The sequence below is a fragment of the Lynx canadensis genome, chromosome D4, assembly GCF_007474595.2.
Source record: "Lynx canadensis isolate LIC74 chromosome D4, mLynCan4.pri.v2, whole genome shotgun sequence".
NCBI lineage: Eukaryota > Metazoa > Chordata > Mammalia > Carnivora > Felidae > Lynx > Lynx canadensis.
The window spans coordinates 8,728,779-8,741,266 of record NC_044315.2 but is presented as its reverse complement, the minus strand read 5'-3'; the positions used below and the strand labels follow the sequence as shown (position 1 = coordinate 8,741,266).

At 41.5% G+C, this 12,488-nt stretch overlaps 1 long non-coding RNA gene across 7 annotated transcripts in view; it reads right to left on the bottom strand.

The window, feature by feature from the left end:
- The window catches only part of LOC115499304, a 52,856-nt gene that overhangs the window by 30,175 nt on the left and 10,193 nt on the right, over positions 1–12,488 (bottom strand). For 6 of the 7 annotated variants that reach the window (XR_004344342.1, XR_004344343.1, XR_004344338.1 and 3 more), the window contains exons 3-4: positions 12,179–12,444; positions 2,642–2,820 (exon numbers count right to left, since the gene is read on the bottom strand). This is a non-coding gene — a long non-coding RNA (uncharacterized LOC115499304). The remainder of the gene's footprint in view (positions 1–2,641; positions 2,821–12,178; positions 12,445–12,488) is intronic. The other variant, XR_004344341.1, reaches the window with a different exon arrangement.

Sequence of the window (12,488 nt, the reverse complement as noted above, 5' to 3'; positions counted from 1 at the left end):
CCCTGCTGACATACCTTAATGGAATTAATATTTAACAATACACACTTGACTTAGATCAGAAATGCCTTACAGAGGTTATCTACTTGAATTTTACATCGTTACGCCTTCTGGAAAATCAGTTTCAATCATCTGATACATTACCCAGCATCCATTACAGAAACCCTTCCCCAAATTGCCTGTCTGACAAAAGATGGTCCCTCCCAACAGAACATGTCTGTCTTTCTAACAGACAATGACGAGATCATGCAAAGCATTTGCCCTGGTGCCTTAGCTGCTAGAAAACAAGCCTTTTTTTTTTTTTTTTTTAGCAGTAACTGTATACACTGGCAAGGATCTTTAGAAATGGCTTATAAGGCAGGGCTGTTCAGTAGAACTTTCTATGGTAACAGAAATGTTCTTTGTCCACATTGTCCAGTTCAGTAGCCAGTAGGGACATGTGGCTACTGAGTGCTTTTAATATGACTGGTGTGGTTGCAGAATGAATTTTAACTTTTAAGTAGCCACATGTGGCTAGTGGCAATATTGAACAGCATCGTTGCAGGGCCACTTTTAAAATTTAAACTTGGGGCGCCTGGGTGGCTTAGTCAGTTAAGCGTCCAACTTCAGCTCAGGTTGTGATCTTGAGGTTTTTGAGTTCGAGCCCTGGGTAGGGCTCTGTGCTGACAGCTCAGAACCTGGAGACTGCTTCAGATTCTGTGTTTCCCTCTCTCTGCCCCTCCCACATTCTCTTTTTCTCTCTCTCAAAAATAAACAAACATTAAAAAAATTTAAACTTATAGTTAATACTTACACATGGTAAAACAAAAGAAAAGTATCATAGTAGTTTCAACTTCGGAGCCAATGTTAGGTTTACATTTTAAGAGTGTCACTGACTTTCAGTAATATTACAATTGACCCTTGAACAGCAGAGTTACGGGGGCAGAATTTCCACACACTCCAAAATCCTTCAGCAACTTCTGACTCTCCCAAAACTTTACTAGTCAACAGAAGCCTTATACAGATAACATACACAGTCGATGAACACGTATTTTATGTTATCTATGTTACAGATAGATAAAGCAAGTAGCTTTATAGATCTATTGATTGATCAATAAATAAAATAAGCTAAAGAGAAGGAAATGGTCCTAAGTCAGTCATAAGAGAAAATACATTCACGGCACTGTCCTGTGTTTACTGACAACATCCACGTATAAGTGGCCCCGTGCTGTTCAAAGGTCAGCTGTATTTGACTAGCCTTCTGCACATTGGGGGCTGACTGGAAACCTGGCTGCTTGCAGCAAAAAGGAGAAGGGCTCAGGTCATCTGTGGAACAGCCAGACTTAACTGGACATGCCCTCTGTCCTGTGCCGTCACAGTTAAAATGCTGGGGCCTGACGACAGAACTGATGACCATCCTCTGAAACAGGGCCACCAAGGCCCACCTGGATGGCATGGCCCATACCCTCTCTTCACCCCTTAGCTACGGACCTTCCCCTGTTCCAAGCCTACTGGGGAAAGGGAAGGCAAGGGGTGGCTTGAAGGCTTGCTTTGTTAATTTGCACCTGCAGAGTGCTCTTAAGGAAGAGCCCATTGGGTTTGCAGGGTGTCTCAGTCTTGGCACTAGTAACATTGTGGTTCTGTGCTGTTGGAGGGTGTCCTGTGCACTGGAAGATACTTAGCAGCATCACTGGTCTCCACTCATTAGATGCCAGTAGCATTCCCCACCCATCTCAGTAGGGCCAACCAAATATTTCTCTGGACACTGTCACATATCCCCTAGGGAGCAAATCATCCCCAGTTGGGAACCTCTTAGACAGTAAGTTCTTGGACTACTTAATAGGCCTTAATAAAGGAAATCAATCCTAGATTTTTGTTTCTTTTTTTTTTTTTTAATCTCTAGTGTCCAGGGGCGCCCGGGTGGCTCAGTCGGTTAAGCGTCTGACTTCAGCTCAGGTCATGATCTTGCAGTCTGTGAGTTCCAGCCCCATGTTGAGCTCTGTGCTGACAGCTCAGAGCCTGGAGCCTGCTTCGAATTCCATGTCTCCCTCTCTCTCTGCCCCTCCCCTGCTTATGTTCTGTCTCTCTCTCTCTCAAAAATAAACATTAAAAAAATTTAAATCTATAGTTACTGTTACTCAATACACACTGAAGCATCATTTAGAGGAAAGAATAGAAGGTCACTATCAGTTTTTTTAGGGGCACCTGGGTGGCTCAGTCCGTTGAGCATCTGACGCTTGATTTCAGCTCAGGTCATGATCTTACAGTTCATGAGTTTGAGTCCCACATTGAGCTCTGTGCTGGTAGTGTGGAGCCTGCTTGGGATTCTCTCTCTCTCTCTTTCTCTCTCTTTCTGCCCCTCCCCTGCTTGTGTGCTATTTCTCTCAGAAATAAACATTTTTTTAAAGGCCACTATTATTTTTTTTTTTTAACTTTTTACAAGTCTCCCTCAGTGCCTAGCATAGTGTAAGAATCAATAATTATTTTCCGGTTGGTTAATATTTCTACAGGTTTTTAAAAAAAGAAGAAATGTCTACTAACGACTATTTCTGAGGAAGAAAAACGATGGGGAAAATAAATCTTTTTATCCCTTTATGTACATGAAGCAATTTCCTGGCCTGTTATGGTTTTAAGCAAACAGTGCAAGTCTGAAAATAAGTCTCACCATTATTGATTAGCACCATGATTGTGCACGAGGACAGGATGCCTCTCAAGCTCCGTCTCTTCCAAAAGAGGTTGGTCTAGGTGCTGGGTCAGGAGGATCCCTTCCTTACCGACTGGGGGAGCCAATCATCTCCAGCACCAGATGAGACCCCCCCCCAAGAACCTTTGCTGCCAGGTTCCCTGCAAAGAAAACCAGACAGGTGGCTTCAGTTCACAGTCCCTGAGCCCTTAAGCCGCACTCCCCAGCAAGTGACTCTTTTATCGTACAGGTCACAACCAAACCCTGGAGAATAAGCCTGCTATCTCATGAAAGCCAAACCCACGGCACCTAAAACTTCGGGGACAGCTTCCCAGCATGTACACACGGTGCAGCCCAGCAGAAGGAAATGGAAGGCATTCCCACCGTGCCCACGTTTAAATGGACAATCTGTTTGGTACAGTCTGCCCTTCACCACTTTCCTAAACTGTTTACGGTACTTAAAGCTTCTTGGACAAGATTTTTCATTTAAGGAAAAGTATCACTTTCCAAGTTCCAGAACACTGGCTGTCTGCTTAAAGATCTGCTCTATTCAAACAACCAGAATCATTAAGGCACACTGCTATTCTACAAAGCACAAGGTCAGAGCATTTATTACAATTAGACAAGAAAGGAGAAGGGAAATTCCATCCCTTCCTTTAGAGTACTTTGCTGGAGGCATACTGGAATCACCTGGGCAGCTCTTTAAAGTCTTGAGGGTTGGGCCACACACTAGATGAAATCGGAATCTCAGCGTAGTATAAGGCATTAGCCAATTCTTTTCAATAAACGTTTGATTTTAGAACAGCTTTAGGGTTATGGAAAAAATTGCAAAGAGACTACAGACATTTGCCATATACCTTCTAGCCATTTCCCCCTATTATTAACATTTTATAGGAGTCTGGTACATGTGTTACAATTGCTGAGCTAATACTGATACATTTTTATTAACTGAAGTCCGTACTTTTTTCACATTTCTGTAGTTTTTCCCTAGTTTGCTTTCTGTATCCCAGGATTCCATCTAGGATGCCACATTACATGTAGTTGTCATATTTCCTGAGGTTCTTGTGGGCTGCAAGAGTTTCAGAGACTTGCCTTGTTTTTAATGACCCTGATAGTTTTAAGTACTGGCCAGATATTTTGCAGAATGTCCCTCAGTGGGGATTTGTCTGATGTTTTTCTCATGATCAGACTGGGGTTATGTGCTTTTGAGAAGAACACCGGTGAGATGAAACCATTCTCATCGCACCAGATCAAGGGCACATATGTTGACCTGCCTTGTCACTAGCAACGTTGACCCTAATCTTTTGGCTGAGCTAGTGTTTGTCAGGCTTCTCCAGGACAAAGTTAGTCTTTTGTCCCTTTTTTCTTACTGTACTCTTCTGAAGGAAGTCACCATGTGCAACCCACACTTCAGGGTTATATTCCAGCTCCTTGAGGGCTTAGGATTTACAAGAAAATTTTTAGAGTTCTTTGATAGAGGAAATTTGTCTATTTTCTTCCATGTATTTATATTCTAGAGGTTCATTTATTTTCTACTTTGGATTTCAATCCAATACTACTTTAATTATTTTGCCGCTCCAGTGTTCCAGCCTTGGCCATCGGGAGTTCGTTCATTGGCCCTATATCCTTTTGTGGTAGTGGTGGTGTTTTTCTGAGCACTTTCTTACTTTTGGGCACTATATGATGCTCTGTGTTCATCTTATTTATTTCCTACCCTAGTCCTAGAATCAGCCATTTATCTAAGTCCTGGTTCCTTTTGTTGAAAAATGGTATTAGAAGCCAAGATCTGTATGCTGGATGTGCTCACTGCTACAGAGATGTCATCATTCCTAAACTCTTTCCATTGACAAAACGAGGAAATTATGTGTGTGTATAATAACCGATGCATATATACTTACCTGTAAGTACTTCTGTGTGGAACTGTCTTCCTCTACATTAAGCTAATATGAGTCCATATTGATGTTTCCAACTCTAATCCAATTATCACATGGATGTTTCCACTCTTCCTCTTGCTTTTCTGTAATTTCCTACTCCACACTGAGAAACTTGGCTCCCATCGTTGTCTGTTTACTTCACTGATGAATTTCAGTATGTAGTGGTATCAGAATTGTTAACCTGGACCCTCATGGGAAGTTTATCAACTACAGTACAGACTTACGGACAGTTCCTTCTGCCTTCAGTATTACAGACTTCACTCATTTCCAAGGTTATTTAGGTCAGCACCTCTTCTCCTCCGTACCTTCAGTGAGGCTGTTCAATGTATTTGTAATTCATTGTTTCGTCACAATTCTGCACTTCATCCCGGGATCCTAATCTACTAAATAACTTTTTAAAATTTGCATAAAATTTCCTCTTTGTCCTATAAAGTCCTATGGGTTTTGACAAATGCATAGTATCATATATCCACCATTATAGCTATCAGACAGAATAGTCCCACTGTCTTAAATAGTTTTCTGTGCTTCCCTTATTCAACCCTTTCCTCTTCCCCTAAAAAATCCTCTGGAAACCGCTGATCTTTCTATCGTTTCTATAGTTTTGCCTCTTCCAGAATGTCATAGAATTTGAATCATATAATATGGAGCCTTTTCACTGGCTTCCTTCACTTAGCAAGTTGCATTTAAGATTCATTCATGTCTTTTTTTGTGGTGTGATAGTTCATTGCTTTTATTATTTTAATAATATTCCATTGTATAGATGTACCCATTCACCTACTGAGGGACCTCTTGGTTGCTTCTAGCTTGGGAAATTATAAATACAGTGGCTATAAACATTCCCATGCATGTTTTTTTGTACGGATATAAATTTTCTTTCTTTTTTTTTTTTTACACTTATTTTTGAGAGAGAGAGAGAGAGAGAGAGAGAGAGAATGAGCAGGGGAGGGGCAGAGAGAGGAGACACAGAATCTGAAGCAGTCTCCAGGCTTGAGCTGTCAGCACAGAACCTGATGCAGGGCTCGAACTCATGGACCACGAGATCATGACCTGAGCCGAAGTCGGACGCTAAACTGACAAAGCCACTGAGGCATCCCCAGGTATAAATTTTCAAAATGGTAACTTAAGTTTTCAAATCAGTAAATAGTGGTAATTCAATCACTAAATGATAAAGACTACACCTATCTCTGTAAGAAAGTGTCAAACTATCTCCCAAAGCGTCTATACTATCTTGCTCTCCCACCAGCAGTGAATGAGACTTCTTTCTTGTTCCATATCCTTATCAGCAATTGATGCCAGGTTTTAAATTTCAGGCATTATAATATATGTGTAGTGTTATCTCATTATTGTTGTAATTTGTAATCTCCTAATGACAAACGATGTTGAGTATTTTCTCACATGATCATTTTCCATCTGTTTCTCTTCTTTGGTGAAGCATCTGTTCGGCTCTTTTGACCATTTAAAAATTTGATTGTTTTCTTCCTGTCACGTTTTAAGGGTCATTTGAATAGTTTGGATAGAGGACCTTTATGAGGTATGTGTTTGGAAATATTTCCTCCCAGTCTGTGGCGTGTCCTTAGCTTTTCTTTTACAGTGCATTCACAGTTTTTAATTTTAATGAAGTCTACTTTCTCAATTTTTCTTTAACAAATCATGCTTTGCATCATATACTTACAAATTCATCATCAAACTCAAGGTCACATAGCCTTTCTCCTGCTTTTTATTCTAACAGTTTGAAAGTTCTGTATATTACATTTAGATCTATGATCCATTTTGAGTTTATTTTTATAAAAGTGTAACATCTGGGACAAGGTTCACTTTTTTAAATTTTATGTTACATGGACGTCCAGTTTTTCTAGTGCCATTTGTTGAAAAGTTCATCTTTAATCCATTCCATTGCCTTTGCTCCTTTGTCAAAGTCACTTGATTCTATCTGTGTGGGTCTATTTTGTGGTTTTCTATTCTGTTCCACTGATATATGTGTCTCTTGTTTCACCAATGAACACAGTCTTGATTACTGAAAGTTTACCATAAGTCTTGACATTGGGTAGTATGAGTCGTCCAGTTTTGCTCTTTTTCAGTATTGTGTTGGGCATTGCTATTTTTTTTAAGGTTTCCAAATGAGTCCAATGTATAGCTAATGTAAGAATCACTGCTTTGGAGGCAGCTGGGAATAGAAGGAAGAATATGGATCTTAGGGGCGCCTGGGTGGCTCAGTTAAGCATCCAACTTCAGGTCATAATCTCGCGGTTCATGAGTTTAAGCCCCACGTTGGCCTCCGTGCTGACAGCTCAGAGCCTGGAGCCTGCTTTGGGTTCTGTGTTTCCCTTGCTCTCTGCCCCTCCCTCACTTGTTCCCTCTCTCTCTCAAAAATAAATAAATAAATGTTTTTTAAAAATTAAAAAAACAAACAAACAAATGAACATGATCTTCAAGTCAAGCAGCCCTTTGTTTAAATTCTTGGTGTTCAGGCAAGCCATCTGAAATGTTGGAGCTTCAGTTTCCTTTTCAGGAAATGGGGGATTAAAATGCTTACTGGCAGGGTTTTTTGTTTGTTATTATAAAAGCAATACCTTGGACAACCCCAGCATAGGGATGAACAAGCAGCAATTCACTGGTCAAGATGATTTCCCTTTTCTTCACTTCCAATGCCTTCTTGACTGTTTTCTTAGTGTGCTCTTAGACCATTGCATTCCAAATATTAGGAAGGACTAGCATAGTTTATTATTATGAAATATCTCCCAATAGATATGTAACCATATAAGATGGGTTATAATCCAGTGTTGCTTCCCCCGGAAACCGGCAGCCTGAAGAAATAAGCCTGTTTGACAATCTTTTTTAGAAGGAAGTGATTCATGTTGAGCCCATGGGGAATTAATACTGGTCTATTTTTTAACGATTTGTTGAAGGGATAGGAATTTACTGCCTGCATGGAAACAATAATGAGAATAAGTAGCAAATGGCACAAACGATTAAAAAGAGAGAGAGGGTGAGGAAAGTGCCCTTTTTAAAAAATAAACAGGAAAATGACCAGGAAGGACATTTTGAAGCAACAATGGGATCTCTTTATGACTATACACCTTTGTACTTTTAATAATTGGGGCCATTGTTACAATACACATTCCCCTAAGTGAGATTATTGGGTAAAAAATACAGTTTCAGATATTCGTATAAACGTCTTATTTTCCAAAAAACTCTTCCTTTATTCTATAGAGTAAAAAATACTGTATGTAAGCAAGAAATCAAGCAAACAAGCAAAAAATAAAAGTCAGGAAGGGTGATAAGAAGGAAACATAAAAGAACTCATTTACCATCTACATCTATGCTCCAAGCATGCTAAGAATTATACACGTTTAAACAAATTAATCCTCATGGCAAATTTAATACCATTCTCACTGCATAGATAAGAACCGACGTCTTAGAAAAGCTACTCCATGTGCCACAAAGCATACAGTTCACATGTCAGAGCCAGGAAGCCATCCAAGTATACCTGAAAACCAGGCACCCTGGCCCCATCTCAAAAACCATTATGCCATGATGCTCAAATTCTTTAATTTCTGAAAAGGAGAAAGAGTGTGAAAACATTTTTAACTTCCAAAAAAGATGCCCCAAATTACTAGATGTTTTATGAGCGGAATCCTAATTTGGACTAATTTTCTAATATAGCTATCCTAAGAAGTCTGGTAACTGGGCTCAAACGAAAGGATTCTTTCCTTTCTTGCAGGACACAGACAGGCACATTTTTACAATGGCCTCCCCAAGACAGTAACCCTCCTCTGGCACCTCCCCAAGAGTCATTAGAGAGTCCCGGAGCCCCCGGTACCTCCTCTCAAAAGATCTGCCAGCCCAGCAGAAGCAGTACTAATGAGACTCTGCCACCGTGTAGCAGATGCTGGTGATTCACAGGAAAGAGGGGCCATGTCTGGCTGTGACTCTCCTTCCTGCTGCAAACATTAAGCCGATCCAAATAAAACTGACAACAAAACTCAAAGAGAAAATGTCAGGGGTCAGAAGTGGCCACAGAAACCACCGTAGAACCCAATTAAAAGCTGGTATTTCCCGGCTTTGCTTGTGACAGGTGTTTTTGCCTGCCTGCATCCCTCCTTCCTTTCCCTGGGGTGATGAGACATACACCAGCAGAGTGGAAAACAGTGCCCCAAGAAAGGAACTGTTCTAGAATTCACAGTAGCAGGTGCACAGCAATTTAGGAGTAATTAAGATATTCTAAGAGAAAACAACCCTCTGTCATGTAAACTAGAAGGAGGTGGGGACATGGTAACTTCAGTTTCAGACACTTTATTTGTAAGGGAGACATATGGCTGTCGCCTTGCAGCCATGCGGGGAATCCCAAGCGGAGTGTCTCAAGATCACTCGTGTGGGGTCTGGTCCTCCACATTCCAAGTCCAGAAACTACATTTTGTCTACTTATTCAGAGACTCAGGGGCTGCCACGCTCCCTGGCTTAGAAGATCCCCAAACACAAACCAGAATGTCAAGGTGCGCTGGGTGTTTTTCATTTCTAATATTGTTGTTTGGATTCTTTCATTTACAATAGACACATTTTTCTGTTAGTTATTGGGCTATTATCAGGGAGCCGTCCTGTGTCGGTTAGCGGTTGCTGTGGAGGAAGGATGCCCAAACTCAGAGGCTGAAAACCATCAGAATTTGGTTTTGCTCACATATCTAGGGTAGCAGGGCAGCTCAGCTGATCTCTCCCGGGCTCGCTCAGGGTCTCATGCTCACCTGGTGCTTGGGCCACAGGCTGGCTGATGTAACATGCGTCTAGCACAGTCTGGCGATCGGCCAGGACGGTGTGAGTAAATGAGTTTTGTTTCTCATCACTGAGCAAGTTGGCCTGGCCATGTTTCCATGGTGGCTGTGCAATGCAACATTCAGCGAAATGTTAAGAGAGAGAGAGAGAGGGAGAAAGTACTTAAGGCCTCTTGAGAATCTAGGCTCAGAAGAGGCACATCACAGGGCACCGGGTTGGCTCAGCCGGTTGTGTCCGGCTCTTGGTTCCCTGGGTCTGGCTCTGTATTGACAGCATGGTGTCTTCTTGGGGTTCTCTCTCTCTACTCACGTGAGCACACGCGCTCTTTTTCTCAAAATAAATAAATAAACTTAAAAACACCTGGCACGTCATGACTTCCACCACATTCTATCAGCCAAATCAAGTCACAAGCCAGCCGATATTCGAGGGGTTAAGAAGTCTCTACCTATTGACAAGCTGAGTTGCCGGGTCACATACAAGCAATAATTACAGCTATTGTGGCATTAATCTTTCATGCCTCCCTCTGTGGGGCTCTTAAAAATTGAATTCATAAGCAGAGGTCACTTGATGAAAACAAACTGAAGGGCGCCTGGGTGGCTCAGTCGGTTAAGCGCCCAACTTCAGCTCAGGTCATGACCTTGCGGTTCTTGAGTTCGAGTCCCCATCGGGCTCTCTGCTGTCAGCACAGAGCCCACATCAGATCCTCTGTCCCCTCTCACTGCCCCTCCCCTGCTTGCTCATGCTCCCTCTCTCTCAAAAAAATAAAATAAGCATTAAAAAAAATCAAATATAATTGGATACGACTTAGGGGTTATTTCACCTAGGCTTCCAAACACTCTGATGAACTATACTTGCTCCAAACCCAGAAGGTACCCAACACTAGATTGCCTCTTTCCCTCTCCTACCCACACCACCCCCCACCACCCCATAACACCTCCTACACACCCTAAATGTCCACTTGGAGCTGTTCTCTCACAGTGCATTCTTTCTATAGATGCCCGCCACCAAACCCTTCCATTACACATTGCTTTTTGCCGGTTTCACTCTCATGGTGGCATCTGTTTCCACGTAGTAGATTTACGTCTGGCAGCCTCTGCGGTAACTACTATGTCTGGTTTTTAGTTCATAAAAATTTAATTGCTGCTGAAGCTGTTTCAGGAAGAGATAGAGGAAGACACGGTCTCTTCCTCTCCTGCCCCCTACTCAGGAGCAGAAAGGCAAGGGCATTTGCAAAATCTGGGAGGAGAGAGAACCCTTTTGTCTTCCGTCAGCTATCGCTGTAATAACCAGAAATTTATGGCTCTGTGGTTATTATCCAAGTGGGGGAGCCCAAACATCTGTGGGCCACACAGGTTTACTGCATTCACGGGAACATTTTCTGAAGTATCCTGGAAATGAAACCTAGTTCTTTTGCAGAAATTCAAGGAGCCCGAACTCTCTTAGAGTAAATTAGCACTGAGATATTCAACATGGCTTCAAAATGCGTCTTTCTGTGGAGATGAAGTTTCTAGGTCGCTATTCCATTACACAATGCCCTCCTTATGAGAGCCCAAGGGAGAAATTTCTCTCTGCTCTCAGAATGGGAAACAGCTGGGCTGTTTAATACTTGGAGTGATTTTGTGGTGGCTGTTATTACAGATATTATGGATCATGTATGTGACGGCCGTCTCTTTTTTGGGCAGTTTAACATCAAAGCAGAGACTCAGCTCTAGAAACTCTATAGGACCTTTTGGTAGGAATATTAGATATTAACCTCACACTTAACTTTGCTTTATCTTTCCTAGCTCTGTAGACTCTCTGTTTTGCCTTCCTCACTCAATTATTTTTGTTTATTTTGTCCTATTTAAGATACTTATTAAGCAGACTTTAATACTTTTTAGAGCCTAAGAGAATAAATAAGCAAACAAATAAATGCCAGTTTCTCAAGAAAGCTGTAACCTTTCTGAATACTTAAAAGAATTCTTCAATTTTATCTATCTTGACGGAACTCTTGTCTTTTCGATTTCAGATACTGTGGTCTGAGTTTATCGTACTTCTCAATGGTTCGTTATCATTTTTTAATCTAAGAAGAACCCTCTCAATTTCTTCCTTCCTTCCTTCCTTCCTTTTCTTCCCCTGACATTCTTCATGTGCCCCTGGGCAACCATTTCAATACTGCAACCCCTTTTGTTACTTTGTGTTCTTATAAAACATATGGTTTAAAAAAGTTTTTTAAGTAAAAAATGAATGAAAAAAATAAAAATAAAATAAAAAATAAAACATATGGTTTTACATGCATGAGTCTTAATGGCATGCAACCATTGTTGCTTTTCTTGTTATAAACCTGTTTCCTTTTTCATTCAGTATATCTCGTGTGTACTTCTCTCTAAAGAGCATGAACCCAGGACACTCTGCCATCCACTCCCCAAATTGCCTCCAACACCCACCCCCAAAAGTATGTCTTGAGGGCAATCCTCGTACCCAGACTGAACACATTTGAGGGTGACAAGGGTGCTATGAGTAATTTCACCAGGACAGCAGGTGCGCCCTGTGATCGTCCTAGGGGAGCTGAATTCAGGACCTTATTCAGACAGGACCCTTAGGAACTCCGTGAGAATCCCTTCTTGATATGTACCAACAGTGGATTTCCTGAGTCAGGAGGTACTCATAGGCCTCATCTGCTCTTACCACCAGAGTCCCACGCAGGATTTCTACACCAGTTTACATTCCCATCAGCAGTGCGTGAGGGCCCCCATGCTCCCGTATCCCTGCCAACACTGGGCTTATCCCGGTTTTGCCAGTCTGGCACATGTAAACAGATACCTCATTGTCAACTTACATCTTTCTGGCAACTAATGCGTTTGAGCATCTCTTCATATTCTTGTTAGCTTTTTGTACTTTTTCCTTTCTGTGAATTTTGATCTTGTATCTTGGCCCCTTTTCCATTGGGGTCTCTGTCTTACTGATTTGCAGAAAATGATAAGTTTTCCAAAATGAGCACACATTTCTTTGTCTTCTTAAACTGTATGACCAGCATGATTATTCTTTCTTGCAGAACCAGGGTCACATGATGTTGAGCATATGTAACGCTGGGGTTATTAGACACTATGAAACAGAGTTAAACAGGTACCAACAGATTGCAATGGACC